At 35.2% G+C, this 24,364-nt stretch overlaps 1 non-coding gene across 1 annotated transcript; it reads right to left on the bottom strand.

The window, feature by feature from the left end:
• Positions 1-21,604: 21,604 nt before the first annotated feature.
• On the bottom strand, positions 21,605-21,745 carry LOC135270747 (U4 spliceosomal RNA). Its single transcript, XR_010338880.1, has one exon. It is a non-coding gene; the product is annotated as a U4 spliceosomal RNA (small nuclear RNA).
• Positions 21,746-24,364: the final 2,619 nt, after the last annotated feature.

The following is a 24,364-nucleotide window of genomic DNA, read 5'->3' as shown; positions in this document are numbered from 1 at the left end:
AATACAAATTTGCTGGCTGAATTAATGAGGAGTCAGCCATGCCCCATCAGGTGATATATATGGAGCCCAGTGACTGCCTCATATTCTCAGGCTCCCCCTTGTAACTGAAATCCACTTTCTTTCACCTCTTTTTTCATAGTCAGAATTCTGAGTGAGGAAAGTAACACCGACCTATCAGACCCTATCATCAGTTAACCCAACCCTGACAATCATTGCAGAGGCCAATACTGCACGTATATCTGCCATCAACCAAGGTCCAGCCAGCTGGCCAAACATCATGGCTGTTAATCCAAAAATAGTTCCATTTTTTTTTGACAGGTCAATTGCTCCTAATTATAAGTTGCAAAACACTCAAGACCCGACAACCACAATTTTGTGACATGAAGTAATCATTGTTAAGAAAACCTTGGCCTCTTAAAGAAAGACTCTACCATTATTTATTTCATCAGTATTTTTTAATGACCTCAAATATGGCTATTTAAAAGGGATCCTTCATTATTTCATCTCTTGTAATCCTCAAAAAGTCAGGTAACATTATATTTACTCTGCTCAATGGATGTATTTGAGCTCATTTTTAAAGGTACTCACTGTTATTCTTAACACAAGTATACCTGATCATAGAATTTACAGAGAACAGCATACGAGTACATATCTTTAAGCCAGTTATAAAGAACAGTTTCTTTCTCAATATTATATTGTGAGTTTTCTAGTTTCACATTAGGCTTTATTTTTATGGATCAATAAAAAATTCAAATACTTCAAAATACCTTAAAAGTTGGGTGGTATCGTTACCAGTGAAGGACATCCAGGTTCCTGGCATTTTGAACAAAGCATTGGACAAAATGCACAAACAAAGCAAGGAGACAATGAAGTAACAAAAGTGGAGATTTATTGAAAATGACAGTACATTCCACAGGGTGGGAGCCAGCTGAGCAGGGGGCCTCTGTGACAGAATTTTCTGGGATTTAAATACCCTCTAGAGGTTTCCCATTGGCCACTTGGTATAGAACCCTTGCAAATGAAGTTGTAACCTCGCAATCAGTCTGATTGGTTGTGGGAAACAACCAATTGAGAGTCCGGTGGGGAGCCCTCCTACTATAAAGTTCTAAAAGAAATGACCCGCCTCATGATGTGGATGTTTCTCAGCTTTTCCTTTGCTGTCCAATGATGTTACTGACAGTTTTGGCCCTCTTTACCCACGGAAGCAAGATGGGGTTCTCTTGCGCGGCCGTGGGACTGTGGAGTTGGGGAGGGAAGTATAATGCCATTTGCCCCAGGCAGTCCCTTGGGCATCCCGTACCTGACCCTGATCCTGTGGGGTCAGTGGTGTCTCTGTCCCGTGACAACAGCGTTGTCCTTGCCTACTGCCCCTCCCACAGCCTTCCCCGTCTGCTCATCCCTGCCTTCCTGACTTTTATTTCACAGATGAATTGACCATGGGGAATTTCTTGTCAGTTCAGCTTCAGGGAGACCTTCAGACTGTGGATTTAGGCAAAGAGCATCCTTAGAAATGCAATAGCTAGCTTCCCATTTCTGAAATATGAATAACATACTTCTTCCAAAAGGAGAAAAGCTATCTGTTTGATTAGTCATACTTGCTACATTAAATTTTCAATAGTTCCTCTTAAAAGAAATCTCTGCAATGAAAATGAAAATCTTGTGAGCTATAGGAGAAATATCCCCAAATGTATTATTTTCCTAGCCTGGTTAAAATAGTTGATAAATGGTTATTTAAAAAATTTTCACACACACACACGCACACACACACACACCATGAATTTCATGGCAGTTGATATGTTCAATAATAACAATCCTGGGTATAAAGTATTGAATAATGCAATATGCTAGAATTACTTCCATTTTCTGAATGATAAATCCAATCTAATTAAATCTGATTTTGAATGCTGTGGACTTCAAATGAGTTTTTAAAAATATCTTTCAACCGCTTACCAGCCTTATTTAGTATACCATATTTTGAATGCTTTGTTCTTAAAGAATATCAAATATATTTTCCAAAGCATTTGCAGAAAAGAAGAAACTTTTTTCTCTACAAATCGCTGTAAGCAAAGATCATTTTTCAAGCTAATGAAGTCTTAGTATTTTCCAAATAATGCTTAGGGAAACGTCAAAGGAATGAATAGTAAACACCATTCCATGTGTAGACATTATGGAATGTAAATATTTTTCGCTAGATTTTCATAAAGATCGCAGCTATACATGAATTTACACTAACCGGCTTAAAATCCCATTATACAAAGGATCCATCACATTGGACTCATTGTAATTTCAAGGAAGCCCAGACAGATACTAATAGATCATGTTGCTGAGAATGATATATTCCCAAAAACACCTGTCGTTAACAAAACAAAAGGTAGGTTATGTAGAGAGTCATTGTATAACCTTATCATCTATCAACTTCCTCTAAGATTATTTTTATTAGGCTATGATGAAATCACTGCTCAAGACCACATTCTCTGTAGAAATTTAGGGGCAGGGTCATTAACAAAGTTAATGAAAACAGTCGCAGGGACTCGGGATGTTCTCACTGTGGAATAATTCAGATGGAACGATGTATCACAAGACTTGTTAATTATATCGGAAACTAAAAATATGTAACTTTCAAATTACAATTTCATATTGTCTCTAAAATTTATGTGTTTGAAATAGCAGAACGTTTCATTTTCAAAGAACTTCATGAGCATAGCACAGTGTTTAGGTTTGGAGCCAAAAAACCTCAGTTTTAGTCTTTCCTTGTCATTTATTAGGAGAATAGACTTAATTTGATCACAATGATAACAGTTACTATCTATTTTACATATAGTTTGTGCGAGGTTATGTTTGCATGTAACGTGCTAGGCACGCTATAGACGTATTTTACGAAGGGCCGTCCACAACTCCATCTGACAATGTTATTCCCACTGCATAGAAGAGGAAATTGAAGTTGGGAAAGCAGAGGAAGACAGCTCTTCAAGAAGGCAGCAAAACAATCCCATAAAAAGTGGGAGAAGGATGTGAACAGACACTTCTCAAAAGAAGACATTTATGCAGCCAACAAACATATGAAAAAAATCTCATCATCACTGGTCATTAGAGAAATGCAATCAACACCACAATGAGATACCATCTCATGCCAGTTAGAAATATTATCATTAAAAGGTCGGGAAACAACAGATACTGGAGAGGATGTGGAGATAAGAACACTTTTGCACAGTTGGTGGGAGTATAAATTAGCTCAACCATTGTGGAAGACAGTGTGGCAATTCCTCAAGGATCTAGAACGAGAAATACCATTTGACCCAGCAATCCCATTACTGGGTATATATCCAAAGGATTATAAACAATTCTATTATAAAGACACATGCACACGTATGTTTATTTTGGCACTGTTCACAATGGCAAAGACTTGAAACCAGTGAAAATGCCCATCAATGATAGACTAAATAAAGAAAATGTGGCACATATACACCATGGAATACATTGCAGCCATAAACGGATGAGTTTATGTCCTTTGCAGGGGCCTGGATGAACCTGGAAACCATCATTCTCTGCAAACTAACACAAGAACAGAAAACCAAACACCGTATGTTCTCACTCATAAGTGGGAGCTGAACAATGAGAAGACATGGACACAGGGAGGAGAACATCACACACTGGGGCCTGTGGTGGGTTGGGGACATTGGGGAGGGATAACATTAAGAGAAATACCTAATGTAGATGACGAGTTGATGGGTGCAGCAAATCACCATGGCACGTGTATACCTATGTAACAAACCTGCATGTCCTACACTTGTATCTTAGCATTTAAAATATAATAATATTAAAATAAAATATAAAAAAAGAAGGCAGTGCATCATCTCTCAGGTATTGTCTGAGGCTCCATTCATCATCTGTAAAACTGAAATGGTGGTACCTCTCTCAAAAAATTGGTAAGAGAATAAATGAGATCATATATGTGAGGGTGCATTATAAGTAGGATGGTACAAATACTAGCTTTCATATGATAGAGACCATATTCGTAAAATCATAATGCTTAAGATAAATCTGAAAATAAGACTTAATCGCTTTATTAATTAGTCAATGAATTGGAAGAAAGCCTAGTACAATAAAATGAGGCCGAACATTGGATTCCCCTGCATGGGGTTTCCATCTCCGCTCTCATGTTCATCGAAGCACAGGAAATCCTCTAGCAGGTATACAGTAGCTACATCAAGGGGCCAGTGAGAATTTAGAAAAAAGTTTGAACTTTGAGATCTAAAACAAAAAACAAACCACGTGGATTAAAGGAGAGAGATAGTCATGATTAACTTAGGCAGACTAGCCCCTCAGCTGAGCAATGCAAGAATGACTATTAATAAACATGAAGGAAGATAGATTCATCAGAAGGGACTTGCTCCAAAGGCACAGCAAGTACCTTGAGTACTGAGATGAAGGTGGTCACTGGAATTCGTGTTCTGGTACGGACAACATAATATTGAGTGGTGATGCATAACACAGCAATATTTGGTAAAGCCTGCATTCGTTTTCCTTTTAAGTTTTCTGTGGTATCACAATGTCAAATAGTGATGAACACCTTGGGCCTTGGGGTGAGATATGGTGGTGGGAATTTCAGTTCAGACTCACACGAGCTGCCTGGGCCTTGGGTACTTAGCATACCTATTCCTCATTTGCAAACTGGGGATAATAGCAGAAGTCATGGAGTCCTCATAAGTTATAACTTGAGATAATAACTGCAGTAATAGTGTCCTCATGGGGCTGTTTAAATATTTAAGGAGAGAACTTACTTAAGGCTTAGCTAACTCCAGGATATACAGAAAAAGAGTTTCATAAGTGGGTGTCGCTTTCTCACACAACAAAACGGTATCAAGAAAGTTTTTCAAGTTTAACTAGGCTTCTTGTGGGCATTTGCCTGCAGAAAGAGAATGTGATGACATACAGATATTTATATTCCTTAATGAAAATTACTGAACTGCAAGAAAACTCAAGTATTTTCATTTTACAAATCAGGAGAAGGAACTTTAAAGTTGATTAGAATGAAATCTGCAAAGTGAACACATTGATCATCTCCTTTTGTGTTTTTTTTTGTGACTTCTACAAATGATTTCAGTGTTTAAGTGATAGCAAATATACGTGTGCATATTCCTGACGTTACATAAAGCAGTCGTTCAGAAGATGATATAAATAAATATAAGTACAACAAAGTGTGTTTTTATAACAGTATCCTACCTCTAACTTTATCATTTACTTGATTCATGGGTAGAAATTCCCATGCTCTCTGCATGTAAGACAGCCTCCTTAGGTAAGGTATCCATCGTTAGGTACAAGCACGGATTAGGTAATCCTGCATCTCTATTGCTGAGAAGTTGCTCATAGAGTTCTTGTTCGTACAGAGCTGTTTTCTTCTTTGTGCACCCTATTCTAACCAAGGCAGTGGCACAATTGCTACTTTGTAGAATGGAGACATTGCCCCTGAATTGCAATTCAGAAACAATTGCTCTATAACCTTCTTTGAAATTTCAACCTGAAGAGATATAGCTACCTTGATTATCAACATAGCCAGCAAGATCAATAGTGTAATACAATTATTACAGATCTTTTCCCCAACTAAAATTACTTTGTATTTTTGGCAAATGGCTTTCCGAATTCCTTCAGAAGGGATAGCTGACTGGTTCTGGGGTGTGCTTGTGAGAGAGAGAGAGGTGGATTTTGTGTTGTCCACCATTACTATTTTAAAAGACTCACAATTTTGGGTCTCTGTAATTCACCATACTGAAAAATAGGGTAACGTATAAAATATGATTCACATTTCTGCATTCATTTCCTTATTTGTCAAATGAGAGGTTAGGGGCTAAGAATTAAGATTTTAGCAAAGAATCTTATTATTCTCTGACATCACAAATAAATGGAGATTTGGCTATACCTCCCAATACTGCCAGCTACATGATTGCAAATCAGTCATCTACTTAGCCTGTCTACAAATAGTGTCACTCAGTTAGCCTGCTCACTTGGGAATAATCATTAAAATTAGCGAGGAAGACCACAGTGTTTTTTCACATTAATTACACATCCTCTTCATCATAAAGAATGTTCAAGGAAATATCTGCATTGTACAAAATGCTCTATGAGAGAGACAGTTATGTTTGGCACAAATATTTTAATTAGATTTTAACCTTCACTTTTCCTATGGCATATGCTTTTACACTAGCAGCTCTGGAATATTTTCACTGGGAGAAATACTCTATTTGTACTAAACTTCTTCTCTAAAACTGTCACTCCCTGTAGGAAAGGAGATTACTTAGATCTAATAATTAATTTTTATTTTCTGACAAGAGTTTGATTCATTAATATCGATAATGAAGATTGGGTGAAGAAAACAAATGCATAATTCTGCAAGGCTTTATTTTCTTGGTCTCAACATCAAGTTTCTGTCAAATGTCAATTAATTTTTCTCAAAGTAACTGTTGGTGATTGGGTAGTGAATTTCCAAATTAATCACAAATAGTTTGTAATAGTTTGAAATTCTAAATCCAAGTGGTCTTTCACATCATAAGACTAGTATATCATCTAAAGGGAGATTCTCTCCTTAATGTCTTTGGAAGCTCATTTTTAAAATAATAATCTCAAATAAATAAATACATATAGATATACAGACATTTATACACACACACATCTGTTCACATGTATACAGAAGGTGCCTTGTTTACGATGGTTTAACTTACACTTTTTCAACTTTATGACGGTGCAAAACCATTATAATTTTGCTGTACTTCAAATTCTAAATTTTGATCTTTTCCTGGGTCAATGATATGGAGTACACAATATATTCAACACTTTATTATAAAATAGGCATTATGTTAGATGATTTTGTCAACTGCAGGCTAATGTAAGTGTTATGTGCACCTTTAAGGCAGCCTAGGCTAAGCTGTGGTGTTTGGTAAGAGTATTAAATGCATTTTTTACTTAGAATATTTTCAGCTTACAATGGAGTTGATCAGGATATAAATTTATTATAAACTGAGGAACATCTGTATATGCATATAGATAAATATAGTAGACAGATAAATGAATAGATAGAGATACAGGTATATTGATATACAGGTTGAGCATCGCAAACCTAAAAATCAAAAATCTGAAATGCGCTAATGAGTATTTCCTCAAATTTGTTCAAATGAAATGCTCTTTGGAGCATTTCAGCTTTCAGATTTGGGATGCTCAACCGGTAAGTATAATGTAAATATTCTGAAATCTGAAAAAAAAAATAAATATTTTCAAACACTTCTGGTGCTAAACATTTCAGATAAGGGACACTCAATCTGTAGTACTTAAGCAGAGAGCTACAGGTTTCAACTTTTTAAAATTTGTTTATTTAATTTCATTGAACGAACATACTATACCTTATATACCCATTCTGCAATTGATGGATGTTTGGATTGTTTTCAGTTTGGGGTTATAAAAAAAATAAAGATTCTATGAACATGTCATTTGGTGGACACAAACCTCATTATATACCCAGAAGTTGAGTTGAAAGGTGATGAGATATGCTTATGTTTAGCTATATTGGGTACTGCAATATAGATTCCAACTAGAACCTTCCATCAACAGTGTAAGAGAGTGTAAGTAGCTCTATATCCACACTGGCACTTGCTATGATAAGTGTTTCTACTTTTAGTTATTCTAGTTGTTGGGTCATGGTTTTCTTTTTTCTTTTTTTTTGAGACAGAGTCTCGCTCTATCACCAGGCTGGAGGGCAACAGCCTGATCCCAGCTCACCGCAACCTCCGTTTTCCACATTCAAGCAATTCTCCTGCCTCAGCCTCCCGAGTAGCTGGGACTACAGGCACACACCACCACACCCAGCTAATTTTTTTTTTTTTTTTTTTGTATTTTTAGTAGAGATGGGATTTCACCATGTTGGCCATGATGGTCTCGATCTCTTGACCTCATGATCCGCCCGCCTCAGCCTCCCAAAGTGCTGGGATTACAGGCGTGAGCCACCGCTCCCGGCCTGGTTCATGGTTTTCACTGTGTTTAATTTCCATTTCTCTAAGAACTACTGGCAGTGATCATCTTTGCGTTTATTCAACATTTTGAAATTCACTTTGTGAAGTGACTATGCAAGTCATTTTCCTGTGTGCGTGTTTGTGTTAATTTGGTTATGTGCATCTAAAAGACTATTTGGAGGATTCCTTTGTGTTGCCTAGCTGTGAGTCCTTTTGTCAGGTATGCATTATGAATACCTCCTTTCAGTCTATGGTTTATAGATTTTCTTTCATTCTTTCTTATTTCATGAAAAGTCTGATTTTTAATTCAGTGCAATATATAGCTTTTACAATTGTTTTGTATTCTGTTAAAAATCATAGCCTCTGAATTCTTGGAATCATTTTCCTATCTTTCTTTTTTTCCCTGGCTTGATTGTTTCGGGTATGTGATTTATCTCAAATTAATTATTTTGCTTGCATAAAATTAACATAATTGTTCTCCTTTCATATAGATATTCAATTGACCCAGCACTATGTATTGAAAAGGCTATCCTTCTCTCACTAAAATGCAGCAAACTCGTTGTCTTATATCAGGTCATCAGACATTTGTGAGTTTATTTCTGAATTCTTTATTCTATACCATTGGCCTCTTCATTTATTTTATTGTATATTTTTTTTGCATCAATATCAAAAAACTACTTAAGCTTTACAGTAATTAGTGATATACGAGAGATAAAGTCTTTAGGCTTTTTTTCTTCTTTGGTATTGCTTTACTTACAGTAGGTCATTGCATTTTCATATATATTTAAGAATCAGGTCATCAGTTTAAAAACATAAACCTGCTGAGATTTTCTGGGAGTTGTACTGAATCAATAGATCAGTTTGAGGATAAATTGCATTTTAGTACTGACTTTTTATTCCATGAACATAAAAACATTCCTTCATTTATTTAGGCTTTTTATTTCTCTACATGATGGTTTGTAGTTTTCAGTGTAGAGGTCTTATAAATTCTCAATTAGATTTATTCCTAAGTAGCTGCATTTTTATACTACTGTAAATAGTATTTTTAAATCCATCATTTTCAGTTGTTTGCTGCTAACATACAGGAATACAGTTTGTTTTAGTATTTGAATCTGTATTCAGCAAACTTGGAAAATCACTTACTTTGTGTACTAGTTGGTAGTTTTGTGCATTTTTATTTTCTACATATACAATATTATCTTCTGTGAAAAATATCTGCTGTATTTGCACTTCAATTTTATACTTTTTTCTTGCCTAACTGAATCCACTAGAACATCCAAAACAATGTTTAGATACAGATGATAGTGTATATCTTTTCTTATTCAAGGGAAACATATTCACTACTTAGCTATTTCATATAATTTAATCTCTAAAAACTTTTGTTTAAATGGCATTTAGCATGTTTAGAAAGTGTTCATATATTCATAGTTTGTGAAGAGTTTTTAAATTGTTTGAGAAATGTTATCATATGATATTTTTCTGCACATATTGAACTAAATGTATTTGTTTTGCTTTTTTTTTTTTTTGATGGAGTTTTGCTCTGTGGCCCAGGCTGGAGTACAGTGGCATGATCTCGGCTCACTGCAACCTCTGCCTTCCAGGTTTAAGTGATTCTCCAATCTCAGCCTCCCAAGCAGCTGGGACAACAGGCAACTGCCACCATGCCTGGCTAATTTTTTGTATTTTTAGTAGAGACCAGATTTCACCATGTTGGCCAGGATGGTCTTGATCTGAACTTGTGATCTGTCTGCCTCTGCCTCCCAAAGTGCTGGGATTACAGGCGTGAGCCACTGTGCCTGGCCTGTTTTTCTTTTATTTGTTTATAGTTTTTATATGTTGCAACAATCTTGCAATCTTGCATTTCTGGGATGTAATCCTAAACTATCATAATATATTTAACTTTTTATATATTTCGTGATTCAATATATAGCTTTTTAGATTTTTTTCATCCAAATTAAGAGATACTGGTCCATAACTTTCCTGTATTATGATGTTCTTGTCAGGTTTTATAATTAATATGGCCTTATAAATGAATCAGGAAGTAGTTCATCATCATTTCTTTACTATTACTACTTTTATTTTTAATTGACATATAATATTTTTACGTATTTCTGGGGTTGCCTTAGTATTTCTATTCTATGGCAGAATTTACATCAGATTTTTTTAGTTTTTCTTACATGTTTGTGAAAATTCACCAAAGAAGCCAGTAGGTCTGGATTTTATTTTTTAAGAATATTTATTACAGATTCAATTTCTTTAAGATTCTCTAATTCATCGGATATCAATTTTAGGAAATTGTGTTTTTCAAGAAATGTTTTTAAGTTCCTCTAAAGTTTAAGTTCATCATAAAGTTGTTGATCACATTATCTTATTGTCTTTTCCAACAACTTTAGTATTTGCAGTGATTTTCTAGTTTTTACTGATATTGGTAATTAGAATTTTTCTCTAGGTAAACTTAGTAATTTTTTCTCTAGGTAATTGGTAAATAGAATTTTTTGCTAGGGGGTTCTCAATTTGATTCATCTTTCAAAGAACAAATCTATTTTATTGTTAGAATATTTTAAATTATGTCTCTTTTCTATTTGTTTTATTTTATTGTTTTTGATTTATTGTTACTGAGTTTCTATTTTTATTTGTTTCTGTGTTCTTAGAGCTCAATTTGCTGTTCCTTTATTAGCTTCCTTAGATGGAATCTGAATTATTGATTTTTATTTTTTCTTTTATCTAACACATACCTTTAAAAACAATTATTTCTTTCTCTAAGGGCTGCCTCAATGAATTTCATGAATTTTGATATGTCTTATTTTCATTTTTACTCAGCAGAGATATTATCTCTCAACTGTGACATTCTAACTGACATAAGAAGTGTAGAGGTTATTGAGAAGTGTATGTATGTATTATTATCATTTTGTGTTTTTTGAGACAATGTCCTACTCTGTTGCCCAGGCTGGAGTACAGTGGTGTGATCACAGCTCACTGCAGCCTCAACCTCCCAAGCTCAAGCAATTCTCCTGCCTCAGCCTCCCAGGTAACTGGGACCACAGGTGTCCACAAACAAGCCTGGCTAATTTTTAATTCTTTGTAGAGATGGGATCTCACTATGTTGTACAGGCTGGTCTTGAACTCCTGGATGCAAGAAATCATCTTGCCTTGGCCTCTCAAAGTTCTGGGATTACAGGCATGAGCCACTACACCCAGTCAAGAAGTATATATGTTATTTTGCATACAGTTAAAAAATTTTGGTTACTATTTTTGGACATTAATTTCCATAGAGGTCAGAAATACACACTTTATGATTTTAAACGTTTTAAATTAACTGGAGCTTGCTTTCTTGCCCAGAATATCACACTGTTAAATTTTTCATGTGCATTGAAAAAAAAAAACATGTATTTTGTTCTGGAGGTACTGTTTTTCCTATTTTTTTAACAATAAAGTCAAGTTGTTAAAGCATGTTAAGGCATGTTGCTCAAAATCATTCAAATCTTCTGCATTCTTATAAATTTTTTCTTCTCTTTTGTCAGTTATTATGGTGGCAAATGTATCTATTTCTTCTTTGAGTATGTAATCTTTGATTTGTATGTTAAAGTTATGTTTGTGGTATTAGATGTATAAAAGTTTAGGATTAGCCTATCTTTCTGTCATTAGATTGATAATTAATCATTATGAAATATCTCTCTTTAATTATGGTAATGAGTTTCCCTAAAGTCTACTTTGAGAGAATATGTTCTACCTTCTCTTCGTTTTCAATATATGTGACTGATTCCTTGTATTTGGAGTGAGTTTTGGATGCAGATTGACAATTACAAATTTTTAAAATTCTAGTATGACAATCTTGGTCTTTAACTCTTAGATTTATTTGTATTTAATGCAATCACTAGCATAGTTGTGTGTAAATCTATCATCTGACTGCTTTAACAGTATAACATCTATTATTCTTGCTTACATTATTACTTAAATCTCCATAAATATTTTTGACTACATTTCCTTATATATACCATCCTATATATCACAACCTATTTCTGTATTTTAATCTACCTACAAATTCATGATGACTGTTTTGTATGTAAAATTTAGAGCTAAAAGTAACATCATTAATTATTGCTGCAATTTTCTCTTGAAATCATAATTAAAACACCACATATATACTTCAGCTGACTGATAGAATTACAATGTATGCAGTCACAAGAGCATTTTAACTGCAAGTTTCATATAAAATGCTCTGCTGTATTTGGCAATAAAAGCTACATTTGGTCTCTACTGCTTCCAAGGAATGCACTTCATTTGTCCTAGTGGCAGCTGGCCTTAAATGCTGAAAGCAGAGGCAAGCAGGCTGAACACATATAGAGCTTCAGAAGCTCTAAGGAAAAAGTTAATGGAAAAAAATGTGTGCTTCCTTTACAGACTTTTCAACTTCGGATATATGCAAAGGATGATTAGTTCTGAAATATAACAGGGAACAGCAGTGAAGTCCTGGACACATTCTTTGTGAACTCCTATCTGAAGGGCTATGCAAAAAGAGAAAGAATAAAAAAGATTTTTGTCCTGTGGGAAATTTTACTGGGGCTTAAAGTAAGGCAAGCACCTTATATAAGGTACAAAGTTCTATAGAAGTCTGCCTAATCTTATCTTTTTTTTTTTTTTTACTATGGAACGAAAAAATTAATTGACTTTCTAAATAATTTTTTCATACATATGTTATTTTTAATGCTTTCCCCCATAACCCCTATAAGGCAAAAATTAGAAATTAAAAATAAATCTTTGGATTTTGAACTTTTCCTCAAAATTTACCCAAATAATTTAAAAAAACATTATCCAAATCCCAATATCAAGAGATAAACACTGTTAATGACTTGGGAATTAACAGTGCCTATATATACACACACACACACACATTTATGGCCATATATATATATACACACACACACATATATGTATAGTTATGACTAGCTAGCATTAATTAAACAATACATGCTATGAATTATACTAACTCAGAATTTCAGTTATCTTATTGACTCCCTAAAGTATTAATTATTGTGAAGTAGTAGTTATTTTCAACTCTATTTGATATAAGAGAAAACAAAGAGAGTTTTAATAACTCGTCCAAGTCATGCAGGGATTAAATAAAGAACTGGGATTTGAACAAAGCAAGAAACTATGCAAAATACATGTTGAATTTCCTTCATTGTCTTCTGTCTCTTTCTCTCCATCCATTTAATTAGATCACTCAGTTTCTCTATTTTCATAATTATTTTATCTGGTTAAAGCATCTGTATATTTGTGTTTAACATATGTTTGTATCTACGGTAATATTCTTTGTAATTGTCTACTGTATCTTTTATCAGTGTTTCAGTTTTTAACTGACACTGTAATTTTGTTTTTACTATTTGAATGTTCTTTAAGAGTAAGTAGCTGATTTGACCCATTCTCAGATTAGCCCTCCGACATTTGCTGTCATAGGCAATATGTTTTGTGTTACTTCTCTGATCTTAGGCAGTTTCATTTCATTGTTTTTAAATTTTCTCGTATTCTCATTTATACATTAATGATATGGGAGTTATAGTTAGCAAAGGCAACAACTATCTCTTAGAAAATGTAATTTACTCAGTTTGGCCATGGTCTGTATTACGAATATATCTTCCAGACTATGTGTAGACTGATTCATGATGTCATTTTCATCACAAATTAGTTATGACTTAAGAATGAATTGTGAATTATCTATTTTCTGTCTATCTGTTGATGTACCTGGCTCCCTGTCCTCTATCTCCCTTTCCCAAGTGACCCTCTGATCATGCCGTCCCTCCACACTGCAGCCACCATGCTGTGTGTGCAGTCTACCCATCTGACTCCTTCAGCTGTTCTCCCTGCTCTCTCTTGCTGCAGTGTCACAATTTGTAAGGAACAAGGAGTGTGTGTACTTTTACCAGTCATTTAAATACACTGACTCTTTCATGTTATGAACTACCGGCAAAATAAGCTCAGCATAATGTTAGCTGGAGAATATCCAAGGTAGAAGAAATAAGCTGTGCTATAGAGGTTGTGCTACAAAAAGATTTGGAAATGTATTAGAAAATTAAAACTCAGAATTCTGCATGGTTTAGTGAGACTATACAAGAAACTACTTTTGAGATAGACAAAGCAAGTTATAATTATTAAATAAGAGGTATCACGCATTTAATTGCCACGGTGGAATTGCTGAAAGTGTTTTGTTTGTGGAGGGGAGGAAAGCTTCCCAGAGGAACTGGCATCTGAATTGGATTTGGAAAGATGAGTCCGCTTTCTCTAGGGACTTGGTCTGATGGTATAACCACTTTGAATATGCCAGGTGCTAACTTAATTTAGATACATTTCTAACTAGGCCTATATCAATTCAGCTATTTATTTAATTCTTAACAAAACAGATCATCGAATTTCAAACCAGATGAGTGAATTGTTGTCCAAATTGATGCTTAACCTTCCAAAATATCAGGTCATTGCCAGTTGATTGCATAGTCATAATATTATGATGATTAAAGAATTCTATTTTTTGCATCATAAAAATCACACCAGGTTGACAGTTTCTTCGTTGAAGTGCCCCAATTATTTTTTTGTGAAGAGGTTTATGTTTCTTTATGAGGTTGTTTATGTTTTATCAAGCTCTGCCCACCGTGACTTTCCCTTCACTCCCTTTCATTTTCGAAGAAGAGCTTAAACCATCTGGCTCTGAGAGAGGGTGCATTGCGTTACCTTCCCAGTGAGTGCTTCTGACTAATAAAGAGTCATCTACAAGACATTTTAAAAGCTTGTATTTGGCATCATAAATGCACATATAAGTGAATTTCTGTTTTTTACACTAACATTTTGCAAGTACCTGGCTTGTTGAAACATGCCATTGGGAAAAACAATCTGTTTTGCTAATACTTTAAGCTCTTTAGAGGGTAACTTCTGTGCTTTATATGCATGGTTTACTTTATATTTTATCATAGGGGAAGCAAAGAGAAAATCTGTTCCTGTGTGTCGTTATAAACACAGTTGTAGAAGAACTGACAGTTGACCTATTTTCTCCTAACTTACACACACACACACACACACACACACACACACACACACACACACACACAAGCTATCTTAGAACAAATTGAGATGGATGCTTTCTTAAGAATCAATGAAAAAAGTGTGGTTAAAATTAAAATATTTCTTTCAATAAATGACAATGATCTTTTCCTTGGCATTTTCCTTTTGTTTCTGTAATTGTGTGATTTCATAACTATAATTTAGTTTTTCTATTCTGATTTCCTACCTATTTTTTTTCTGGATGAAAATGTTATAGGACCATGTTGCAAGGGATAATTACTCTTGATTGCACAGGAAAGAGTACCATTCACTGTTCATGTATGTTGAACAATTTCACAGTAAATGTTTATAAAAATCACTGCCCATATCTATTAAATGAGAGATGCTGTCTTATTTGGTAAAGAAGAAGGTTGTTCTTATTTTATAATCGTTTTCAATAACTGTATTCATGAAAGGAAGAAAATAATAAGTAACTTTGAATTTTTCATATTTTCTTATTCCAAAGATTTCAAGTGCAGAATCAAAGACATATAGCCACAATAAAATGTAAAATCACAAGCCCTCAGAATGAGAAGGAATTTCAAGGAAAATGCCTTCCCTCTCTCTACCTCTCTGAATACAGAGCTCTGAAGCTTCTGTGCGTCTGGTGAGCACATGGTACAGAATTGCAAGTTTCAGGAGCCCTGATTAACTTCCCATAGAGGCTGGCTGTGTTAGACTCTTTCTAAGACCAAGAGCTTAATTTTATTCTATCCCATTTCATTCTTGTAACAATCTGGATAGTTACTTATTATTATAAACTCCTGTTTGGAGATACGGAAATGAAGAAAATGAAGACCTAGGGTACTCTTTAAAAGCGATACTATTAATAAGAAATAAAATGTGAAGTTGTGTGGTTGCCTGGAGTTCTTCTGTTTCTCTCACCAATATCAACACAAGCAAATAAATGAACTCCTGAGTGCGCTCATATTCTAGGTATTAATACTGGATCACCATTATACTATTACACTATACTATTACACTATTATACAAAGCAAGTTTAATATAGCCACTTTTCTTTGTCCACAATTTCTTCAATGATAAATTTTTTTCAGTGGTGAAAGGCTCAGCTAGAAAATTCTTGCTTGGGATCTCTCACATAATCGTAGCCAGATGTTGGCTGGGGCTACAGTAATCTGAAAGCTCAAGTGGGCTGAACCACAGTGGCTTGTTGATCTGGTATCCAAATGATGCTGCCTGGCAGACTGAAGCTCAGCCAGGAGTGTGTGTCAGACAGGAGAGGTTTCTTATAGACTCACAAGCACAGCAGCAATGTCAGAGTTGCTGGCCTTGCTTCATGTGAACCGGATCCTTTCAGAGAAAACATCCCCAGAGTTAAAGGAAGAAGATGTAGGGTATTTTATCACTTATCCTCATAATCACAGAGCATCATTTCTGTCACTCTCAATTAATCAAAGAAGTCACATGCCTACCCAGAGTTAAGGATATGGGACATAGATTGCATAACCTAATGAAAGAATCTTCAAAATTCACTTTTATATTGCACAATATAGAATCGTGTGTTGAATTCATTCGCATCAATACTTTGTCCAGTCATCAATATGTACAAGGGCCTATTACTCTCCAAGGAGAGCTGAAGTTATATTATTTTTTTCAGTTCTCTAAGTTTATGTGCAAATCTAACCTATGATTCAAGATTATGTACATTACTAGGTAAATTAGATTTGCATGATATACCTATAACTATACGTATCATGTTAAACTAATGACAAACCCCTTGGAGCAGTCTCCATGTTGCCGATCATACACTAAAAGGCCTGTCACTAGCACGGCAAATGGTAACAGGGCATTAACATATGTGGGTTCACATGGCATTCATGTGTTCTTTCCTTTGGAGTACTTCATACTAGATCATGGAACATAGTAATGTTCTTCATCTTTCCTATTACATGAAGCATCTATACCTTTCAAATGCAGCTTTATTTTGATGGAATTAGTAAAGTATTGTGACTTGACTTTCGCCTTCATTAATTGTTTGGCCATGGTGTGGAAACAATAGCTTGATATGTAAGTATCTGTAATTTACATCAGTCCTATTTTTGTCCCCGTTTTTAGAAAATAAATAATACTTTATATAAGCTAAAACTAATAGTAAGTGCTATCAGAGAGACTCAAACCCATCCTTGTTCACTTTCTGGTTCAAAAAAATACTGTCAAAAAGCATAAATGAGAATTTTATTTATGATTAAATATTTACTTTTAATAAAATGAATGCAAGCACATTTTTCTCTGTTAAATCCTCTGGGAAAGCACTTGTAGAAAAGCAGCAGCCAGCCGCCTCCTTCCCTCTGTGGTCCATCACGAAGCGGCAAGTCCTTCAGTTCCATTTTCATTCTTCTAACAGTTGCTTGCACAGCTTTCTACTTCGTTCAAACCATTTCCACTGCAAGTAACATTTCTGTTACTTCACCTTTTGTGGGATTTCTTTAAGCAGTGCACATGACCCTCTGTTTCCAGGCCATCATTTTCCATAGTGTGTGTTTGCATCCCCATCTTTCAGAGGGCTACTGGTGTGCCCACCTTGTCTTCCAATCTCCTACATTAACTTTCCTTGCCAGGCTGTGATGATACCTTTTTCTCTTGCACCATAACCAAGCCTGGACTCATTTACATTCTAGAGACCATGTTGATCATGTCCAATTATGAACCGAGTAGGGTACTAGAAGTTTTTTTGTTTTTTTTTTTTTACTTTTATTGTTTTTGCTTTATTATTTATTATTAGCATAAATAATAGGAGCATATTTTAGTTATTTATTAAAATTGGTAATATTTGTATCAGTGTATATCAATTGCATAATAATTATAATAGTTTGGCCAGTTGTAGTGGCTCACACCTGTAATCACAGCACTTTGGGAGGCCAAGGCAGGTGGATCACCTGAGGTTGGGCGTTCAAGACCAGCCTGACCAACATGGAGAAACCCCATCTCATCTCTAGTAAAAATGCAAAAAATTAGCTGGGCATGGTGGCAGGCACCTGTAATCCCAGCTACTTGGGAGGCCGAGGCAGGAGAATCACTTTAACCTGGGAGGTGGAGGTTGCAGTGAGCCGAGATTGCACCATTCTACTCCAGCCTGGGCAACAAGAGCAAAACTCCATCCCTCCCCCCCAAAAAATTGTAATAATTCAATCCGGAAAAAATTAACTTAGATAATTAAAAACTGTTCATTTTCATTTATAAAATATCATAATACATTGTTTATTCAACATTTTACCAGCCAACATACTTTAACAGAAAAGCCCTGGAGGTTTGTTAGACTATTTCTTTTCTAAAGGAAAAAAAGTTAGGGCACCTGAGATACAGCAGCAACAACGACTAACATTTATGTAGCACTTTACAATTCACGAAGTGCTTGCAACATACATTGTCTCAACGGATCCTCACAACAACCCTCTGAGGTAGGTATTTTTGCCATTTTCCAAGTGAGGGTACTGGAAGTTTTTTAATATCTGTGAGTGCAAATGGGTCCTAAGCCATCCCAAGGGGAATGACCCTGTCACAAGAGACAAATACAATTTTTTCCCTTTATATTAATCATTGTCCTGTGTGTCATATTGTACCATGATTTGTTTTATTCTTCTTTTGTATTAGTTTATTTTTGCTGTAACAAATTACTGGAAATTTCCTGGCTAAAAGCAGTCAATAATTAGAGAAAATTAAAGTAATATCATAGTACCTTAAAAGTTCCATCAAAATAAAGCAGTTTTTGAAAGGCATTGATGTTTCATGCAATAGGAACAATGAAGAGCATTACTGTTATCCATAAAATAGTATGAAGTGCTATTATCCATAAAACAGTATGAAGTACTCCAAAGGAAAAAACACATGAATACCACGTGAAGCCCAGGTAAGTTAGTGCCCTATTACCATTTTCCCTGCTAATGACAGGCTCTTTGGTCTGTAATATGAATGCTGCTCCAGAGTGATTTGACATCAGTTTAACGTGACAGATGTAGATATGGGTACATCAAGCAAATCTAATTTACCTAGTGATGTACATAATCTTGAAGATTAGGCTATATTTGCATATGAACTTATCAAACTGAAAAGAAAGCAGCACAAATTTAGTATTTTATAGTTCTGGAGGTCAGATGGTGGACTCTGGTCTCACTGGGCTGAAATCAAGGTGTTGGTAGAGCTGTGCTTCTTCCTGAAGGCTCTCGGGGACAATTTGTTTCTTGTGTTTACCAGCTTCCACAGGCTGCCACACTGCCTGGCTGATGGCCCATTTCTCCATCCGCAGAATCAGCAACACTGCTTCAGCCTCTCAAACACCTTATCTCTCTGGCCTTGCTCCTGTCTTCGTATCTCCCATTCTGTTTTCCTTGCCTTCCTCTCCCATGCTTAAAGCCTACCCAGAAAATTTAAGCTAGGATATTCTCCTTGGTAACATTAGCTGATAAACAATCTTAATTCTCATTTGTCATGTAGCATAAAGTATTCACAGGTTGTGGAGATCTGGGGAGAAACCTGAGGGATGGTAGGGATTTCAGAGAAGGGGCCCATTATTCTATTGACCACACCTTTGGTTTTGCAAAAAATTCTATTTTTTTTTTTCTTTATTTGTTGTTAGAATTTATTATCGATTCAGGTTCTTCCAAACTCCAACTCACTTGGTCTGTCAAACCCATTTATTGTTTCTGCCATCATCTTTCTCATGACTCTTGGCTCTTAAAATATAAGTATTCTAATAATAAGAAATGCCCTGTAATGAGAAGTACTGTCTCAGGGAGTAAGGAAGCAACAGTCACTCAAACTTTGATTGACTTGGATAAAATAATTACAAGAATCTTATCAAAGCTTATGATTCTGCGATTCTAAGAAGAGTTGCATACTGAAATACAAACCCATAAAATGTTTCCATTTCTCAACAAATTGTCTGCCCTTTGAAGGGTGGAGAGCAGGCCATAGAATTTTGAATTTGGGAGAGACTAAAATGTATTCAGACTGTTTACTCTTTGATAACTTTTTTCCTCTGGGGTTGAACATAGGTTATTAGATTAATTTCTATTCTGTACACTCATGAGTCTTCAAACAACACTGAATTTGACCCAGTTTAATCACAGCTTTTTGGCACACCTTTGAAACAAAGAACGTTGAGGGTGGAATATTGTTTGATTATTTGACCATAGTATTTTTCTCACATCTAGTTAATCTTATTTAATTGACTTATCTCTTTTTCAGAACTGTAAGGCTTAGTATACTATAAAATAATTAAAGAACATTTAAAAATTACTTGAAAATTGTTGATTATGACCATTGTCTTAAAAAAGGGTGTTTTAAAGCAAAATCACAAAACAAAATAGCAAGATGTGGCAAGTCATACTTTTCTCTCTAAAAGTAGAAAAGAAAAGTTAGTCCACAGCCACAGAGAAATCATTCTACTGTTCATCTGGGTTACCCAACCTCATCTCCTGTTAGGAAACCAAATGTGAGTTCAATTTTGAGAAGGATTTCAGACTGACACTTTCGTACATGGGCTGGGGATTCCATTGAAATTTTTGTGAAAATACATAAGAGATAAACAAAATGGATCCCAAATGGTGAAAAGGAGTATGTGTAGAAGTGTGAGTACATGTGCCTGCCTATAAATCTACTTTCAGGACTTCAACAGCTAAAGTTTAACCTTTATCTCTCAGCTAGCTTGAAGCAAGAAATGTTATTTTTTTTTTTCACCGTTCCTAAATGCTCCTAGAAAAGATTGTGCCTTCCTTTGTTTTTGTCCTAAAATGCTGATGTGCTGCTGCAGAATATTCCTCCAACAGCAAAGTTACTTTATGTGCAGAATGCTAAGCCATGGGTGCACGATGCAGACATACTGTGCACACACAGCTACACACACATAGGTCTTTCAAAAGGAGAGAAAGACAAAATTGTGATTTGGATTTTGTATCTCCTTTTGTCATTCTTTTCCAATTTTGAGTTTTGTAGCTTATGTGCTAAGTTCTGTTTAGTTAAATACATTTTTCCTACCCAATGTAGGTTCACATTTATTTTCTCTCTACAGCTTACTGCAAAGTCAACTACAGTGAATATGGAATTATCTTGTCAGAAATTGTAACATTAAATTACTCTAGGGAAGTATGCAGGTGCAAAACATGTTGTTTTTCAATGCACATTCTGGGATTCGAATCTAAACACAACTTCATTGCCTATCTATCCCACAGACTAAAAATAAAGTGGATATATTTAAGATTGTGTGTGTGTGTGTGACTTTAAATTGACTCAAAGACATGCTTCTAGATAAGAATAGAAATTGCTAAAAATTTAAATGTCCTAGATCTTGATGATTTACACTCTAACCCCTTCCCCAGAGTACATTTTATATCAGTAAAAATATGTGTTTTCTCAAATCAGGATATGAGACGATCAATCATGTTTAACAATAAAAAATCTCATAATGGACAGTAGGTTACATTCTTGGAACATCGTAATTTCTTTTTTAGAGTTTCTCTGCCAGATAAAAGTTCTTCTTCTTTTTTTTTTAAATAATTCAATCTCTGTAGAGACTGTCAAAAATTGCCAATGCCGACTATATTTCAAGTCGTCATGGCAGGGTATTGGGAAAAGTTTTCAATTAGCAATAATCGTGCCTCGGATAAGCCTTGTTGGCTACGATAATGCCACTGTGCAAAGCTAAGAGTTCTTATGCTTCAAAAATCTTTAAAAAATAATAAAAATATATTTATCCTCATTGTTGAAAATCTCGTTTTATTAAAAATGTTGGGATATCTTACTGAGGACACTACATACTTACCTTTATCTATGACGTAAGAATACTTAATATGAATTATATAAAACCTGTCCTTAGAAACTCAAGATTTAGAAAAATTTTAGTATTATATCTATCTAGGAACAGCTCCACATTGTAGAACAATATAGATACTTGATTGAGTTGGCAGGTATTTAACCCTTGGACAAACTGCAATGTCACTTGCTCTAAACAGAAACTTTAGCCTGAAGTTAAATGTGGAAACTAAAGGTAAGGATTTTTTTTCCCCTCGTGATATTTTCATACTTTTCCTAAAGGCACAGTGCAGGTAAAATAAGAGAGGAAGGCAGTTGACTTTTCACTGCTTTAAATGAGTAGCAAATGGAAAGTAGAATTTCAGAAAGTGAATGCCATAGAAGTAAACGTTTAAATGTGGAGCGTGTATTTGTATATCTGTATATCTGGCTTTGGGAAAGGGATAAATATTTAATTGTAAGAGGGAGAAAGAAATATTACACTGAGGCCGAGCATGGTGTCTCGCACCTGCAATCCCAGTACTTTGGGTGGCCGAGGTGGGTGGATCTCCTGAGGTCAGGAATTTGAGACCAGCCTGGCCGACATGGTAAAACCCTGCCTCTAGTAAAAAAAATACAAAAATTATCCAGGTGTGGTGGTGGGCACTTGTAATCCCCGCTTCTCGGGAGGCTGAAGCAGGAGAATTTCTTGAACCCAAAAGGCAGAGGTTGTGGTTAGCCCAGATTGTGCCACTGCACTTCAGCCTGGGTGACAGAGAGAGACTCCATCTCAAACAAAAACGAAAAAACAGAAATACTACATTGAAAGTCTCTCCTGAACTCCTAGGGCATGAGAGTTTAATCAGAAGAACAAATAAACTAAAAATAATTCATAACTATGAACAAAAATTACTTGCAACAAAAATAAAGTGAACAATAAATATAAGAACAAAAACCATTACTCAGAAGGTTGCATGAAGAAATAAAGCTATGGGCTGGGTGTGCTGGCTCACTCCTGTAATTCCAACAATTTGGGAGGCTAAGGTGGCCGAATCAGGAGGTCAAAAGATGGAGACAATCCTGGTCAACATAGTGAAACTTTGACTCTACTAAAAATACAAAACTTAGACGGTCGTGATGGCAGGCACCTGTAGTCCCAGTTACTCAGGAGGCTGAGGAAGGAGAATCGCTTTAACCCAGGAGACGGAGGTTGCGGTGAGCCGAAATTGTGATACTGTGCTCTAGCCTGGCGACAAAGTGAGATTCCATCTCAATAAATAAACAAATAAATAAATGAAAAAGAGAGAAATACAAGAGAAATGGGGAAAAGAATGAGAAGCTCTGATATATATGTAATGGATTGTGTGAAAAATTAAGTAGAGGGAGACAACATTCAAAGAGAAAAAAAGGGTGAATATTTTCAAACTTGATAAATGGAATGATCACCAAGCTAAGGAAATATACCAGATACCTATACTGGATAAATAAATGGAATTCTCAGGGAAAAAAAAAAAGAACAAGAAAACAAAGAAAAAAATTCTTATAAGTAAACAAAAAGACAAGATGAATGGCCTTCGAAACAAGCAGCAGCATTAAAAGCAGATTAAACAAACATCTCACCAGCAAACAACCAAACAAATGCCAGAGGAATACTATCAAATCATTTAGAAAGAATGGCTAATTACTGAAGATTCTCCATCATCTGCTCACTAGTTCTCTTTTATGAGGTAGGACAAATTTAAGGTAATACTCAGGTAAACAACTACTTAGAAATTTTTCTTCCAATAGACAAGTAACTGTTACTGAAAGACTGGGAAATCTATACTTTAAAATGAAGAAATTTGCTTAAAGAAAGAAATAAAAAGAGGCTGCCAGAAGCAATGGTAAGCAAATAAGTTAGAATATCTACAAAATTTCCCCCCGCTCTACCACAAAACTGTCTATGAAACCAGAAGGAAAGAAACAAATTGTCATTCAAAGGCTTTATGAATATCCCTTTTCTTAAGATGTATAAATAATAATAAAGACTAATAAAATAAAGTTAGGACTACTTGTTTTATTTAAAAATTGGCTTCATTTATTAGCAACAATTAATTGAAATACTTTCTAAATAAATTGCATTAATGTATCAATAAAGTACATAAGATGCCTGGGAAGAAAACTTAAAAATACATGAAGATACGAAAACATTTATAAGACATTTTAGAATTGAGTTTAAAAAATATAGGATTGAGGTTTTTTTAAAAAATATTTTTTGCACTTTAGGTTCTGGGGTACATGTGAAGAACATGCAGGATTGTTGCATAGGTATATACATTGCAATGTGGTTTGCTGCCTCCATCCCCATCACCTATATCCGGCATTTCTCCCCATGTTATCCCTTCCCAACTCCCTACCCCCACTGTCCTTCCCGTAGTCCACCCCAAAAGACCCCAGTGTGTGATGCTCCCTTCCCTGTGTCCATGTGTTCTCATTGTTCAACACCCGCCTGTGAGTAAGAACCTTCGGTGTTTAATTAGAAGTTCTTGTGT

Source organism: Aotus nancymaae, unplaced genomic scaffold (genome assembly GCF_030222135.1).
Source record: "Aotus nancymaae isolate 86718 unplaced genomic scaffold, 86718_ANA_hifiasm-v0.15.2.pri h1tg000065l, whole genome shotgun sequence".
Taxonomy (NCBI): Eukaryota; Metazoa; Chordata; class Mammalia; order Primates; family Aotidae; genus Aotus; species Aotus nancymaae.
The sequence above is the reverse complement of the archived record's forward strand: the minus strand, read 5'-3'. Positions and strand labels throughout refer to the sequence as shown.